Below are 14,347 nucleotides of genomic sequence, written 5' to 3'. Positions count from 1 at the left end.
CAACTAAGTAGACACAGTCACAACCCTGCAGCAGCGTGTGTGTCTTAGCATGGCACTCTATGCCTATTTTCATCTCCTGGGGTACGTAAGGCTTTGCCTTTTGCTTGGCGCTCAGGCAGATTCGGGGTCTAGGCCAGTGCCTTCACCACAGGAGAGAGGATGCGACATGATCACTGCACACGGCCCGTGCACTGGATGGGGAACTGTGAAGGTCTGTCTCCACTCTTTCCCCAGCACACCCCCTGCGACCCACATGGCTGCCACATCTTGGTGTAAGAGGGCATCTGACTGCCCGTTTCTCCGTGGGGTTGTTTCAGTGAGTTCCGGGTATGGCACCTGGTGGCAAGCCCAAGTCTGCCCTTGGGACAGGTGGCCAAGGAGATGCTCTCCCCTTGGGACCAGAGGCACTGGACAGGCCTGGCTTCTGCCCAGACTCCTTCCTCAGAGTGGTTCACGTGCCCCTGCCATAGTCGTCCCCTCATGTCTCCTTAGCAGCCGGGGTTCCATCGCTACGCACATGGAGCGGGTGACACTTGTCTTGCCACCGGCCTGCTGTTCGTGCCACGGCAGGCTATCCTGCTTCCCGAGCGTTTCCTGACCCCAAGGCCAAGGCTCCTTCTCTTCTCTGGGGGCGGCGTGCTGAGCCTTCCCCACAATTGGCTTCTCTCTCAGGCAGAGGGGATGCTATGGCAAAGGGTATTTCGCTCCATGCGAGTATCTTCCACCGAGCTCCGGAGACTAGCTCAGGCAAGCAGTAGTAGCATCCCACAGCCCAACCCTGATTTCCCAAAGAACGCAGTGCTTTCCCAGGGGAGATGCCCAGGCAATGAGGCTTTCGCTCTATGCGGGTTTCTCCCACACGAGACTGGGCTCAGGCTAGCAGCAGCAGCCCGCAGAACATTTCTCAGCGAATATTGTGCTTTCACAGAGGCTTTGGCTTGGAGCGAACAGCACTTCGCTGCTGCTTCCTCAGCAAGCCTTCAGTTGAGTCAGGGAAGAAGAGCTGTGGGAGAGCTGGTGCCTCTTGGGCCTTGCTTTCCCGGGCTCCATGTTCACGTCCTGCGTTCACCCTGCCAAGCCTAACTAAGCAGGCACAGCCACAACGCTGCAGGAGCGTGCGTAGCCTAGGATGGCACTCTATGCACACTACCAGCTCCCAGTGTAGGCATCGCTTGGCCTTTTACTCTGGCGCTCAGGCGGACTCGCGGACTAGGCCAGTGCTTTCCCCACAAGAAAGGAGAGCTGACAGGATCCCTGCACACCGCCCATGCACTGAATAGGGAGCTTTGGGGACTGTCCCCATTCCTTCCTCTTAAACCCCGTGCCTCCTCCAAGCTTCCACATCCTGCAGGAAGACGGCATCTGACTCCCCATTATTTCAGGGAGCTGTTTCTGCGAGTTTAGGGTATGCGCCTGGTGGCTAGTGCATGTCTGCCCCAGGGACAGGTGGCCAAGGAGCTGCTGTCTCCTTAAGCCCAGAGGCTCAGGACAGGCATGCTCTCTGCGCAGACTGCTTCCTAAGAGAGGACCACGCGACCTGCCCACCTCATCCCCTCCTGTCTCCTTAGCAGGCCAGGCTTCCGTCTCTGCACAGGGAGCCCGTGACACTTGTATTGCCACCGGCCGCTGTGCCTGCCAGGGCCGGCTCTCCTGCTTGGTAACCTTTTCCAGACCAGAAGGTAAACGGCTCCTGCTCTTCTCCCCGGGCAGCGTGCTGCACTTTCCACAGATATGCTCCTGGGGAGCGCAGTGAAAAACGTATCCCTTTCCTTAAGGCTCTATCCACAGGCGCAACCGCGCTTCTCTCTCAGGCAGAGGCATGCCCAGGCAAAGAGGTTTTCGCTCCATGCGGTTTTTTCACACCGTTCTGTGGAGACCAGGTCAGCCAAACAGGAGCATACCACAGACCCGACTCTGATTTCCCAAAGAATGCTGTGCTTTCCCAGGGGGGTTGCCAGGGCAAAGAGGCTTTCGCTCTATGCGGGTTTCTCCCATCCTGCTACGAATACTAGGCTAAGGCAAGTAGCAACAGCAGACCACAGAACCGACTCTGATTTCCCAGCGACTGCTATGCTTTCGCAGAGGTTTTCAGCTTGGCAAGAACCGCACTTCGCTGCTGCATTCTCACAAAGGCTTTGGGTGTTCACTCTGTCGCGGCAGGGTAGAATAGACGCCGGAGAGCTGGTGCCTCTTGGGTCTTGCTTTCCCGGCCATTAAGTTCACGCCGGGTGTTCACCTTGCTATGCCGAAGTAAGTAGACACAGTCACAACCCTGCAGCAGCGTGTGTGTCCTAGCATGGCCCTCTATGCTTATTACCATCCTGGGGTACTTAAGGCTTTGCCTTTTGCTCTGGCGCTCAAGCAGACTCGGGCCAGTGCCTTCACCACAGGAGAGAGGAGGCGACAGGATCACTGCACACGGCCCGAACACTGGATGGGGAACTGTGTGGTTCTGTCTCCACTCTTTCCCCGGCACAGCCCCTGCCACCCTCATCGCTGCCACATCTTGGTGGAAGACTGCATCTGACTGCCTGTTTCTCCATGGGTTTGTTTCTAAGCGTTCCGGGTATATCACCTGGTGGCAAGCGCAGGACTGCCCTTGGGACAGGTGGCCACGGAGATGCTGTCCCCTTGGGACCAGAGGCACTGGACAGGCCTGGCTTCTGCCCAGACTCCTTGCTCAGAGTGGTTCACGAACCTCTGCTCTAGTCGTCCCCTCATGTCTCCTTAGCAGCCGGGGTTCCATCGCTCCGCACATGGAGCGGGTGACACTTGTCTTGCCACCGGCCTGCTGTTCGTGCCACGGCAGGCTATCCTGCTTCCCGAGCGTTTCCTGACCCCAAGGCCAACGGCTCCTTCTCTTCTCCGGGGGCGGAGTGCTGCGCCTTCCCCACACTTGGCTTCTCTCTCAGGCAGAGGGGATGCTAGGGCAAAGGGTATTTCGATCCATGCGGGTATCTTCCACCGAGCTGCGGAGACTAGCTCAGGCAAGCAACAGCAGCATCCCAAACCCAACTCTCATTTCCCATGGAATGCTGTGCTTCCCCAGGGGAGATGCCCAGGAAAAGAGGCTTTCGCTGTATGCGGGTTTCTCCCACCGCGAGACTGGGCTCTGGCAAGCAGCAGCAGCCTGCAGAACATTTCGCAGAGTCTTTAGCTTGGATCGAACAGCACTTCACTGCTGTTTCCTAGTAAGGCTACCGTCGCGTCAGGGAAGAAGAGCTGTGGGAGAGCTGCTGCCTATTGGGCCTTGCTTTCCAGGGCTCCATGTTCGCGTCCTGCGTTCACCCTGCCAGGCCGAACTAAGCAGACACAGCAACCACCCTGCTGTAGCGTGCGTAGCCTTGGATGGCACTCTATGCACACCAGCATCTCCCAGTGTAGGCATCGCTTGGCCTTTTACTCTGGCGCTCAGGCGGACTCGCGGACTAGGCCAGTGCTTTCCCCACAGGAAAGGAAAGGTGACAGGATCCCAGCACACCGCCCGTGCACTTAATAGGGAGCATTGGGGGACTGTCCCCATTCCTTCCTCTTAAACCCCGTGCCTCCTCCAAGCTTCCACATCCTGCAGGAAGACGGCATCTGACTCCCCATTATTTCAGGGAGCTGTTTCTGCGAGTTTAGGGTATGCGCCTGGTGGCTAGTGCATGTCTGCCCCAGGGACAGGTGGCCAAGGAGCTGCTGTCTCCTTAAGCCCAGAGGCTCAGGACAGGCATGCTCTCTGCGCAGACTGCTTCCTAAGAGAGGACCACGCGACCTGCCCACCTCATCCCCTCCTGTCTCCTTAGCAGGCCAGGCTTCCGTCTCTGCACAGGGAGCCGGTGACACTTGTATTGCCACCGGCCGCTGTGCCTGCCAGGGCCGGCTCTCCTGCTTGGTAACCTTTTCCAGACCAGAAGACAAACGGCTCCTGCTCTTCTCCCCGGGCAGCGTGCTGCACTTTCCACAGACATGCTCCTGGGGAGCGCAGTGAAAAACGTATCCCTTTCCTTAAGGCTCTATCCACAGGCGCAACCGCGCTTCTCTCTCAGGCAGAGGCATGCCCAGGCAAAGAGGTTTTCGCTCCATGCGGTTTTGTCACACCGTTCTGTGGAGACCAAGTCAGCCAAACAGGAGCATACCACAGACCCGACTCTGATTTCCCAAAGAATGCTGTGCTTTCCCAGGGGGGTTGCCAGGGCAAAGAGGCTTTCGCTCTATGCGGGTTTCTCCCATCCTGCTACGAATACTAGGCTAAGGCAAGTAGCAACAGCAGACCACAGAACCGACTCTGATTTCCCAGCGACTGCTATGCTTTCGCAGAGGTTTTCAGCTTGGCAAGAACCGCACTTCGCTGCTGCTTCCTCACAAAGGCTTTGGGTGTTCACTCTGTCGCGGCAGGGTAGAATAGACGCCGGAGAGCTGGTGCCTCTTGGGTCTTGCTTTCCCGGGCTTTAAGTTCACGCCGGGGGTTCACCTTGCTATGCCGAAGTAAGTAGACACAGTCACAACCCTGCAGCAGCGTGTGTGTCCTAGCATGGCACTCTATGCTTATTACCATCCTGGGGTACTTAAGGCTTTGCCTTTTGCTCTGGCGCTCAAGCAGACTCGGGCCAGTGCCTTCACCACAGGAGAGAGGAGGCGACAGGATCACTGCACACGGCCCGAGCACTGGATGGGTAACTGTGTGGTTCTGTCTCCACTCTTTCCCCGGCACAGCCCCTGCCACCCTCATCGCTGCCACATCTTGGTGGAAGACTGCATCTGACTGCCTGTTTCTCCATGGGTTTGTTTCTAAGCGTTCCGGGTATATCACCTGGTGGCAAACCCAGGACTGCCCTTGGGACAGGTGGCCACGAAGATGCTGTGCCCTTGGGACCAGAGGCACTGGACAGGCCTGGCTTCTGCCCAGACTCCTTGCTCAGAGTGGTTCACGAACCTTTGCTCTAGTCGTCCCCTCATGTCTCCTTAGCAGCCGGGGTTCCATCGCTCCGCACATGGAGCGGGTGACACTTGTCTTGCCACCGGCCTGCTGTTCGTGCCACAGCAGGCTATCCTGCTTCCCGAGCGTTTCCTGACCCCAAGGCCAACGGCTCCTTCTCTTCTCCGGGGGCGGAGTGCTGCGCCTTCCCCACACTTGGCTTCTCTCTCAGGCAGAGGGGATGCTAGGGCAAAGGGTATTTCGATCCATGCGGCTATCTTCCACCGAGCTGCGGAGACTAGCTCAGGCAAGCAACAGCAGCATCCCAAACCCAACTCTCATTTCCCATGGAATGCTGTGCTTCCCCAGGGGAGATGCCTAGGAAAAGAGGCTTTCGCTGTATGCGGGTTTCTCCCACCGCGAGACTGGGCTCTGGCAAGCAGCAGCAGCCTGCAGAACATTTCGCAGAGTCTTTAGCTTGGATCGAACAGCACTTCACTGCTGTTTCCTAGTAAGGCTACCGTCGCGTCAGGGAAGAAGAGCTGTGGGAGAGCTGCTGCCTATTGGGCCTTGCTTTCCAGGGCTCCATGTTCGCGTCCTGCGTTCACCCTGCCAGGCCGAACTAAGCAGACACAGCCACCACCCTGCTGTAGCGTGCGTAGCCTTGGATGGCACTCTATGCACACCAGCATCTCCCAGTGTAGGCATCGCTTGGCCTTTTACTCTGGCGCTCAGGCGGACTCGCGGACTAGGCCAGTGCTTTCCCCACAGGAAAGGAAAGGTGACAGGATCCCAGCACTCCGCCCGTGCACTTAATAGGGAGCATTGGGGGACTGTCCCCACTCCTTCCCCTTAAACCCCGTGCCTCCTCCAAGCTTCCACATCCTGAAGGAAGTCGGCATCTGACTCTCCGTTATTTCAGGGAGCCGTTTCTGCGAGTTCAGTGTAGGCGCCTGGTGGCTAGGGCATGTCTGCCCCAGGGACAGGTGGCCAAGGAGCTGCTGTCTCCTTAAGCCCAGAGGCTCAGGACAGGCATGCTCTCTGCCCAGACTCCTTCCTAAGAGAGGACCACGCGCCCTGCCCACCTCATCCCCTCCTGTCTCCTTAGCTGGTCAGACTTCCTTCTCTGCACAGGGAGCTAGTGACACTTGTATTGTCACCGGCCGCTGTGCCTGCCTGGGAAGGCTCTCCTGCTTAGCAACCTTTTCCAGACCAGAAGGCCAAGGGCTCCTGCTCTTCTCACTGGGCAGCTTGCTGCACCTTTCACAGACATGCTCCTGGGGAGCGCCGTGAAAGACATGTCCCTTTCCTTAAGGCTCTTTCCACAGGCGCACGCTCGCTTCTCTCTCAGGCAGAGAGATGCACAGGCAAAGAAGATTTCGTTCCATGCGGGTTTATTACACCGTGCTGAGGAGACCAGCTCAGGCAACAGGAGAATCTCTCAGACCCGAATCTGGTTTCGCAAAGAATGCTATGCTTTCCCAGAGGGGATGCCAGGGCAAAGAGGATTTCGCTCTATGCCGTATGCTCCCATAGTGCTGCGAATACTAGGCTAAGGCAAGCAACAAAAGCAGCCCACAGAACCGACTCTGATTTCCCAGCGACTATTATGCTTTTGCAGAGTTTTTCAGCTTGGCACGAACCGCATTTCGCTGCTGCTTCCTCAGAAAGCCTTTGGGAGTTCGCTCTGTAGCGACAGGGAAGAAGAGCCGCGAGAGAGTTGCTGCCTCTTGGGACTTGCTTTCCTGGGCTACAAGGTCACGCCGGGGGTTCACCTTGCTATGCCGAACTAAGTAGACACAGTCACAACCCTGCAGCAGCGTGTGTGTCTTAGCATGGCACTCTATGCGTATTTCCATCTCCTGGGGTACGTAAGGCTTTGCCTTTTGCTTGGCGCTCAGGCAGATTCGGGGTCTAGGCCAGTGCCTTCACCACAGGAGAGAGGAGGCGACATGATCACTGCACACGGCCTGTGCACTGGATGGGGAACTGTGAAGGTCTGTCTCCACTCTTTCCCCGGCACACCCCCTGCGACCCACATGGCTGCCACATCTTGGTGTAAGAGGGCATCTGACTGCCCGTTTCTCCGAGGGGTTGTTTCAGTGAGTTCCGGGTATGGCACCTGGTGGCAAGCCCAAGTCTGCCCTTGGGACAGGTGGCCAAGGAGATGCTCTCCCCTTGGGACCAGAGGCACTGGACAGGCCTGGCTTCTGCCCAGACTCCTTCCTCAGAGTGGTTCACGTGCCCCTGCCATAGTCGTCCCCTCATGTCTCCTTAGCAGCCGGGGTTCCATCGCTCCGCACATGGAGCGGGTGACACTTGTCTTGCCACCGGCCTGCTGTTCGTGCCACGGCAGGCTATCCTGCTTCCCGAGCGTTTCCTGACCCCAAGGCCAAGGCTCCTTCTCTTCTCTGGGGGCGGCGTGCTGAGCCTTCCCCACACTTGGCTTCTCTCTCAGGCAGAGGGGATGCTATGGCAAAGGGTATTTCGCTCCATGCGAGTATCTTCCACCGAGCTCCGGAGACTAGCTCAGGCAAGCAGTAGCAGCATCCCACAGCCCAACCCTGATTTCCCAAAGAACGCAGTGCTTTCCCAGGGGAGATGCCCAGGCAATGAGGCTTTCGCTCTATGCGGGTTTCTCCCACACGAGACTGGGCTCAGGCAAGCAGCAGCAGCCCGCAGAACATTTCTCTGCGAATATTGTGCTTTCGCAGAGGCTTTGGCTTGGAGCGAACAGCACTTCGCTGCTGCTTCCTCAGCAAGCCTTCAGTTGAGTCAGGGAAGAAGAGCTGTTGGAGAGCTGGTGCCTCTTGGGCCTTGCTTTCCCGGGCTCCATGTTCGCGTCCTGCGTTCACCCTGCCAGGCCTAACTAAGCAGGCACAGCCACAACGCTGCAGGAGCGTGCGTAGCCTAGGATGGCACTCTATGCACACTACCAGCTCCCAGTGTAGGCATCGCTTGGCCTTTTACTCTGGCGCTCAGGCGGACTCGCGGACTAGGCCAGTGCTTTCCCCACAGGAAAGGAGAGCTGACAGGATCCCTGCACACCGCCCATGCACTGAATAGGGAGCTTTGGGGACTGTCCCCATTCCTTCCTCTTAAACCCCGTGCCTCCTCCAAGCTTCCACATCCTGCAGGAAGACGGCATCTGACTCCCCATTATTTCAGGGAGCTGTTTCTGCGAGTTTAGGGTATGCGCCTGGTGGCTAGTGCATGTCTGCCCCAGGGACAGGTGGCCAAGGAGCTGCTGTCTCCTTAAGCCCAGAGGCTCAGGACAGGCATGCTCTCTGCCCAGACTGCTTCCTAAGAGAGGACCACGCGACCTGCCCACCTCATCCCCTCCTGTCCCCTTAGCAGGCCAGGCTTCCGTCTCTGCACAGGGAGCCGGTGACACTTGTATTGCCACCGGCCGCTGTGCCTGCCAGGGCCGGCTCTCCTGCTTGGTAACCTTTTCCAGACCAGAAGACAAACGGCTCCTACTCTTCTCCCCGGGCAGCGTGCTGCACTTTCCACAGACATGCTCCTGGGGAGCGCAGTGAAAAACGTATCCCTTTCCTTAACGCTCTATCCACAGGCGCAACCGCGCTTCTCTCTCAGGCAGAGGCATGCCCAGGCAAAGAGGTTTTCGCTCCATGCGGTTTTGTCACACCGTTCTGTGGAGACCAGGTCAGCCAAACAGGAGCATACCACAGACCCGACTCTGATTTCCCAAAGAATGCTGTGCTTTCCCAGGGATTTGCCAGGGCAAAGAGGCTTTCGCTCTATGCGGGTTTCTCCCATCCTGCTACGAATACTAGGCTAAGGCAAGTAGCAACAGCAGACCACAGAACCGACGCTGATTTCCCAGCGACTGCTATGCTTTCGCAGAGGTTTTCAGCTTGGCAAGAACCGCACTTCGCTGCTGCTTCCTCACAAAGGCTTTGGGTGTTCACTCTGTCGCGGCAGGGTAGAATAGACGCCGGAGAGCTGGTGCCTCTTGGGTCTTGCTTTCCCGGGCTTTAAGTTCACGCCGGGGGTTCAACTTGCTATGCCGAAGTAAGTAGACACAGTCACAACCCTGCAGCAGCCTGTGTGTCCTAGCATGGCACTCTATGCTTATTACCATCCTGGGGTACTTAAGGCTTTGCCTTTTGCTCTGGCGCTCAAGCAGACTCGGGCCAGTGCCTTCACCACAGGAGAGAGGAGGCGACAGGATCACTGCTCACGGCCCGAGCACTGGTTGGGGAACTGTGTGGTTCTGTCTCCACTCTTTCCCCGGCACAGCCCCTGCCACCCTCATCGCTGCCACATCTTGGTGGAAGACTGCATCTGACTGCCTGTTTCTCCATGGGTTTGTTTCTAAGCATTCCGGGTATATCACCTGGTGGCAAGCCCAGGACTGCCCTTGGGACAGGTGGCCACGGAGATTCTGTCCCCTTGGGACCAGAGGCACTGGACAGGCCTGGCTTCTGCCCAGACTCCTTGCTCAGAGTGGTTCACGAACCTCTGCTCTAGTCGTCCCCTCATGTCTCCTTAGCAGCCGGGGTTCCATCGCTCCGCACATGGAGCGGGTGACACTTGTCTTGCCACCGGCCTGCTGTTCGTGCCACGGCAGGCTATCCTGCTTCCCGAGCGTTTCCTGACCCCAAGGCCAACGGCTCCTTCTCTTCTCCGGGGGCGGAGTGCTGCGCCTTCCCCACACTTGGCTTCTCTCTCAGGCAGAGGGGATGCTAGGGCAAAGGGTATTTCGATCCATGCGGGTATCTTCCACCGAGCTGCGGAGACTAGCTCAGGCAAGCAACAGCAGCATCCCAAACCCAACTCTCCTTTCCCATGGAATGCTGTGCTTCCCCAGGGGAGATGCCCAGGAAAAGAGGCTTTCGCTGTATGCGGGTTTCTCCCACCGCGAGACTGGGCTCTGGCAAGCAGCAGCAGCCTGCAGAACATTTCGCAGAGTCTTTAGCTTGGATCGAACAGCACTTCACTGCTGTTTCCTAGTAAGGCTACCGTCGCGTCAGGGAAGAAGAGCTGTGGGAGAGCTGCTGCCTATTGGGCCCTGCTTTCCAGGGCTCCATGTTCGCGTCCTGCGTTCACCCTGCCAGCCGAACTAAGCAGACACAGCCACCACCCTGCTGTAGCGTGCGTAGCCTTGGATGGCACTCTATGCACACGAGCATCTCACAGTGTAGGCATCGCTTGGCCTTTTACTCTGGCGCTGAGGCGGACTCGCGGACTAGGCCAGTGCTTTCCCCACAGGAAAGGAAAGGTGACAGGATCCCAGCACACCGCCCGTGCACTTAATAGGGAGCATTGGGGGACTGTCCCCACTCCTTCCCCTTAAACCCCGTGCCTCCTCCAAGCTTCCACATCCTGGAGGAAGTCGGCATCTGACTCTCCGTTATTTCAGGGAGCTGTTTCTGCGAGTTCAGTGTAGGCGCCTGGTGGCTAGGGCATGTCTGCCCCAGGGACAGGTGGCCAAGGAGCTGCTGTCTCCTTAAGCCCAGAGGCTCAGGTCAGGCATGCTCTCTGCCCAGACTCCTTCCTAAGAGAGGACCACGCGCCCTGCCCACCTCATCCCCTCCTGTCTCCTTAGCTGGCCAGACTTCCTTCTCTGCACAGGGAGCTAGTGACACTTGTATTGTCACCGGCCGCTGTGCCTGCCTGGGAAGGCTCTCCTGCTTAGCAACCTTTTCCAGACCAGAAGGCCAAGGGCTCCTGCTCTTCTCACTGGGCAGCTTGCTGCACCTTTCACAGACATGCTCCTGGGGAGCGCCGTGAAAGAGATGTCCCTTTCCTTAAGGCTCTTTCCACAGGCGCACGCTCGCTTCTCTCTCAGGCAGAGAGATGCACAGGCAAAGAAGATTTCGTTCCATGCGGGTTTATTACACCGTGCTGAGGAGACCAGCTCAGGCAACAGGAGAATCTCTCAGACCCGAATCTGGTTTCGCAAAGAATGCTATGCTTTCCCAGAGGGGATGCCAGGGCAAAGAGGATTTCGCTCTATGCCGTATGCTCCCATAGTGCTGCGAATACTAGGCTAAGGCAAGCAACAAAAGCAGCCCACAGAACCGACTCTGATTTCCCAGCGACTATTATGCTTTTGCAGAGTTTTTCAGCTTGGCACGAACCGCATTTCGCTGCTGCTTCCTCAGAAAGCCTTTGGGAGTTCGCTCTGTGGCGACAGGGAAGAAGAGCCGCGAGAGAGTTGCTGCCTCTTGGGACTTGCTTTCCTGGGCTACAAGGTCACGCCGGGGGTTCACCTTGCTATGCCGAACTAAGTAGACACAGTCACAACCCTGCAGCAGCGTGTGTGTCTTAGCATGGCACTCTATGCCTATTTCCATCTCCTGGGGTACGTAAGGCTTTGCCTTTTGCTTGGCGCTCAGGCAGATTCGGGGTCTAGGCCAGTGCCTTCACCACAGGAGAGAGGAGGCGACATGATCACTGCACACGGCCTGTGCACTGGATGGGGAACTGTGAAGGTCTGTCTCCACTCTTTCCCCGGCACACCCCCTGCGACCCACATGGCTGCCACATCTTGGTGTAAGAGGGCATCTGACTGCCCGTTTCTCCGAGGGGTTGTTTCAGTGAGTTCCGGGTATGGCACCTGGTGGCAAGCCCAAGTCTGCCCTTGGGACAGGTGGCCAAGGAGATGCTCTCCCCTTGGGACCAGAGGCACTGGACAGGCCTGGCTTCTGCCCAGACTCCTTCCTCAGAGTGGTTCACGTGCCCCTGCCATAGTCGTCCCCTCATGTCTCCTTAGCAGCCGGGGTTCCATCGCTCCGCACATGGAGCGGGTGACACTTGTCTTGCCACCGGCCTGCTGTTCGTGCCACGGCAGGCTATCCTGCTTCCCGAGCGTTTCCTGACCCCAAGGCCAAGGCTCCTTCTCTTCTCTGGGGGCGGCGTGCTGAGCCTTCCCCACACTTGGCTTCTCTCTCAGGCAGAGGGGATGCTATGGCAAAGGGTATTTCGCTCCATGCGAGTATCTTCCACCGAGCTCCGGAGACTAGCTCAGGCAAGCAGTAGCAGCATCCCACAGCCCAACCCTGATTTCCCAAAGAACGCAGTGCTTTCCCAGGGGAGATGCCCAGTCAATGAGGCTTTCGCTCTATGCGGGTTTCTCCCAAACGAGACTGGGCTCAGGCAAGCAGCAGCAGCCCGCAGAACATTTCTCAGCGAATATTGTGCTTTCGCAGAGGCTTTGGCTTGGAGCGAACAGCACTTCGCTGCTGCTTCCTCAGCAAGCCTTCAGTTGAGTCAGGGAAGAAGAGCTGTGGGAGAGCTGGTGCCTCTTGGGCCTTGCTTTCCCGGGCTCCATGTTCGCGTCCTGCGTTCACCCTGCCAGGCCTAACTAAGCAGGCACAGCCACAACGCTGCAGGAGCGTGCGTAGCCTAGGATGGCACTCTATGCACACTACCAGCTCCCAGTTAGGCATCGCTTGGCCTTTTACTCTGGCGCTCAGGCGGACTCGCGGACTAGGCCAGTGCTTTCCCCACAGGAAAGGAGAGCTGACAGGATCCCTGCACACCGCCCATGCACTGAATAGGGAGCTTTGGGGACTGTCCCCATTCCTTCCTCTTAAACCCCGTGCCTCCTCCAAGCTTCCACATCCTGCAGGAAGACGGCATCTGACTCCCCATTATTTCAGGGAGCTGTTTCTGCGAGTTTAGGGTATGCGCCTGGTGGCTAGTGCATGTCTGCCCCAGGGACAGGTGGCCAAGGAGCTGCTGTCTCCTTAAGCCCAGAGGCTCAGGACAGGCATGCTCTCTGCCCAGACTGCTTCCTAAGAGAGGACCACGCGACCTGCCCACCTCATCCCCTCCTGTCCCCTTAGCAGGCCAGGCTTCCGTCTCTGCACAGGGAGCCGGTGACACTTGTATTGCCACCGGCCGCTGTGCCTGCCAGGGCCGGCTCTCCTGCTTGGTAACCTTTTCCAGACCAGAAGACAAACGGCTCCTACTCTTCTCCCCGGGCAGCGTGCTGCACTTTCCACAGACATGCTCCTGGGGAGCGCAGTGAAAAACGTATCCCTTTCCTTAAGGCTCTATCCACAGGCGCAACCGCGCTTCTCTCTCAGGCAGAGGCATGCCCAGGCAAGAGGTTTTCGCTCCATGCGGTTTTGTCACACCGTTCTGTGGAGACCAGGTCAGCCAAACAGGAGCATACCACAGACCCGACTCTGATTTCCCAAAGAATGCTGTGCTTTCCCAGGGATTTGCCAGGGCAAAGAGGCTTTCGCTCTATGCGGGTTTCTCCCATCCTGCTACGAATACTAGGCTAAGGCAAGTAGCAACAGCAGACCACAGAACCGACGCTGATTTCCCAGCGACTGCTATGCTTTCGCAGAGGTTTTCAGCTTGGCAAGAACCGCACTTCGCTGCTGCTTCCTCACAAAGGCTTTGGGTGTTCACTCTGTCGCGGCAGGGTAGAATAGACGCCAGAGAGCTGGTGCCTCTTGGGTCTTGCTTTCCCGGGCTTTAAGTTCACGCCGGGGGTTCACCTTGCTATGCCGAAGTAAGTAGACACAGTCACAACCCTGCAGCAGCGTGTGTGTCCTAGCATGGCACTCTATGCTTATTACCATCCTGGGGTACTTAAGGCTTTGCCTTTTGCTCTGGCGCTCAAGCAGACTCGGGCCAGTGCCTTCACAACAGGAGAGAGGAGGCGACAGGATCACTGCACACGGCCCGAGCACTGGATGGGGAACTGTGTGGTTCTGTCTCCACTCTTTCCCCGGCACAGCCCCTGCCACCCTCATCGCTGCCACATCTTGGAGGAAGACTGCATCTGACTGCCTGTTTCTCCATGGGTTTGTTTCTAAGCGTTCCGGGTATATCACCTGGTGGCAAGCCCAGGACTGACCTTGGGACAGGTGGCCAAGGAGATGCTGTCCCCTTGGGACCAGAGGCACTGGACAGGCCTGGCTTCTGCCCAGACTCCTTGCTCAGAGTGGTTCACGAACCTCTGCTCTAGTCGTCCCCTCATGTCTCCTTAGCAGCCGGGGTTCCATCGCTCCGCACATGGAGCGGGTGACACTTGTCTTGCCACCGGCCTGCTGTTCGTGCCACGGCAGGCTATCCTGCTTCCCGAGCGTTTCCTGACCCCAAGGCCAACGGCTCCTTCTCTTCTCCGGGGGCGGAGTGCTGCGCCTTCCCCACACTTGGCTTCTCTCTCAGGCAGAGGTGATGCTAGGGCAAAGGGTATTTCGATCCATGCGGGTATCTTCCACCGAGCTGCGGAGACTAGCTCAGGCAAGCAACAGCAGCATCCCAAACCCAACTCTCCTTTCCCATGGAATGCTGTGCTTCCCCAGGGGAGATGCCCAGGAAAAGAGGCTTTCACTGTATGCGGGTTTCTCCCACCGCGAGACTGGGCTCTGGCAAGCAGCAGCAGCCTGCAGAACATTTCGCAGAGTCTTTAGCTTGGATCGAACAGCACTTCACTGCTGTTTCCTAGTAAGGCTA

Source organism: Mustela nivalis (genome assembly GCF_964662115.1).
Source record: "Mustela nivalis genome assembly, chromosome: 18".
Taxonomy (NCBI): Eukaryota; Metazoa; Chordata; class Mammalia; order Carnivora; family Mustelidae; genus Mustela; species Mustela nivalis.
Note: the sequence above shows the minus strand (reverse complement) of the source record.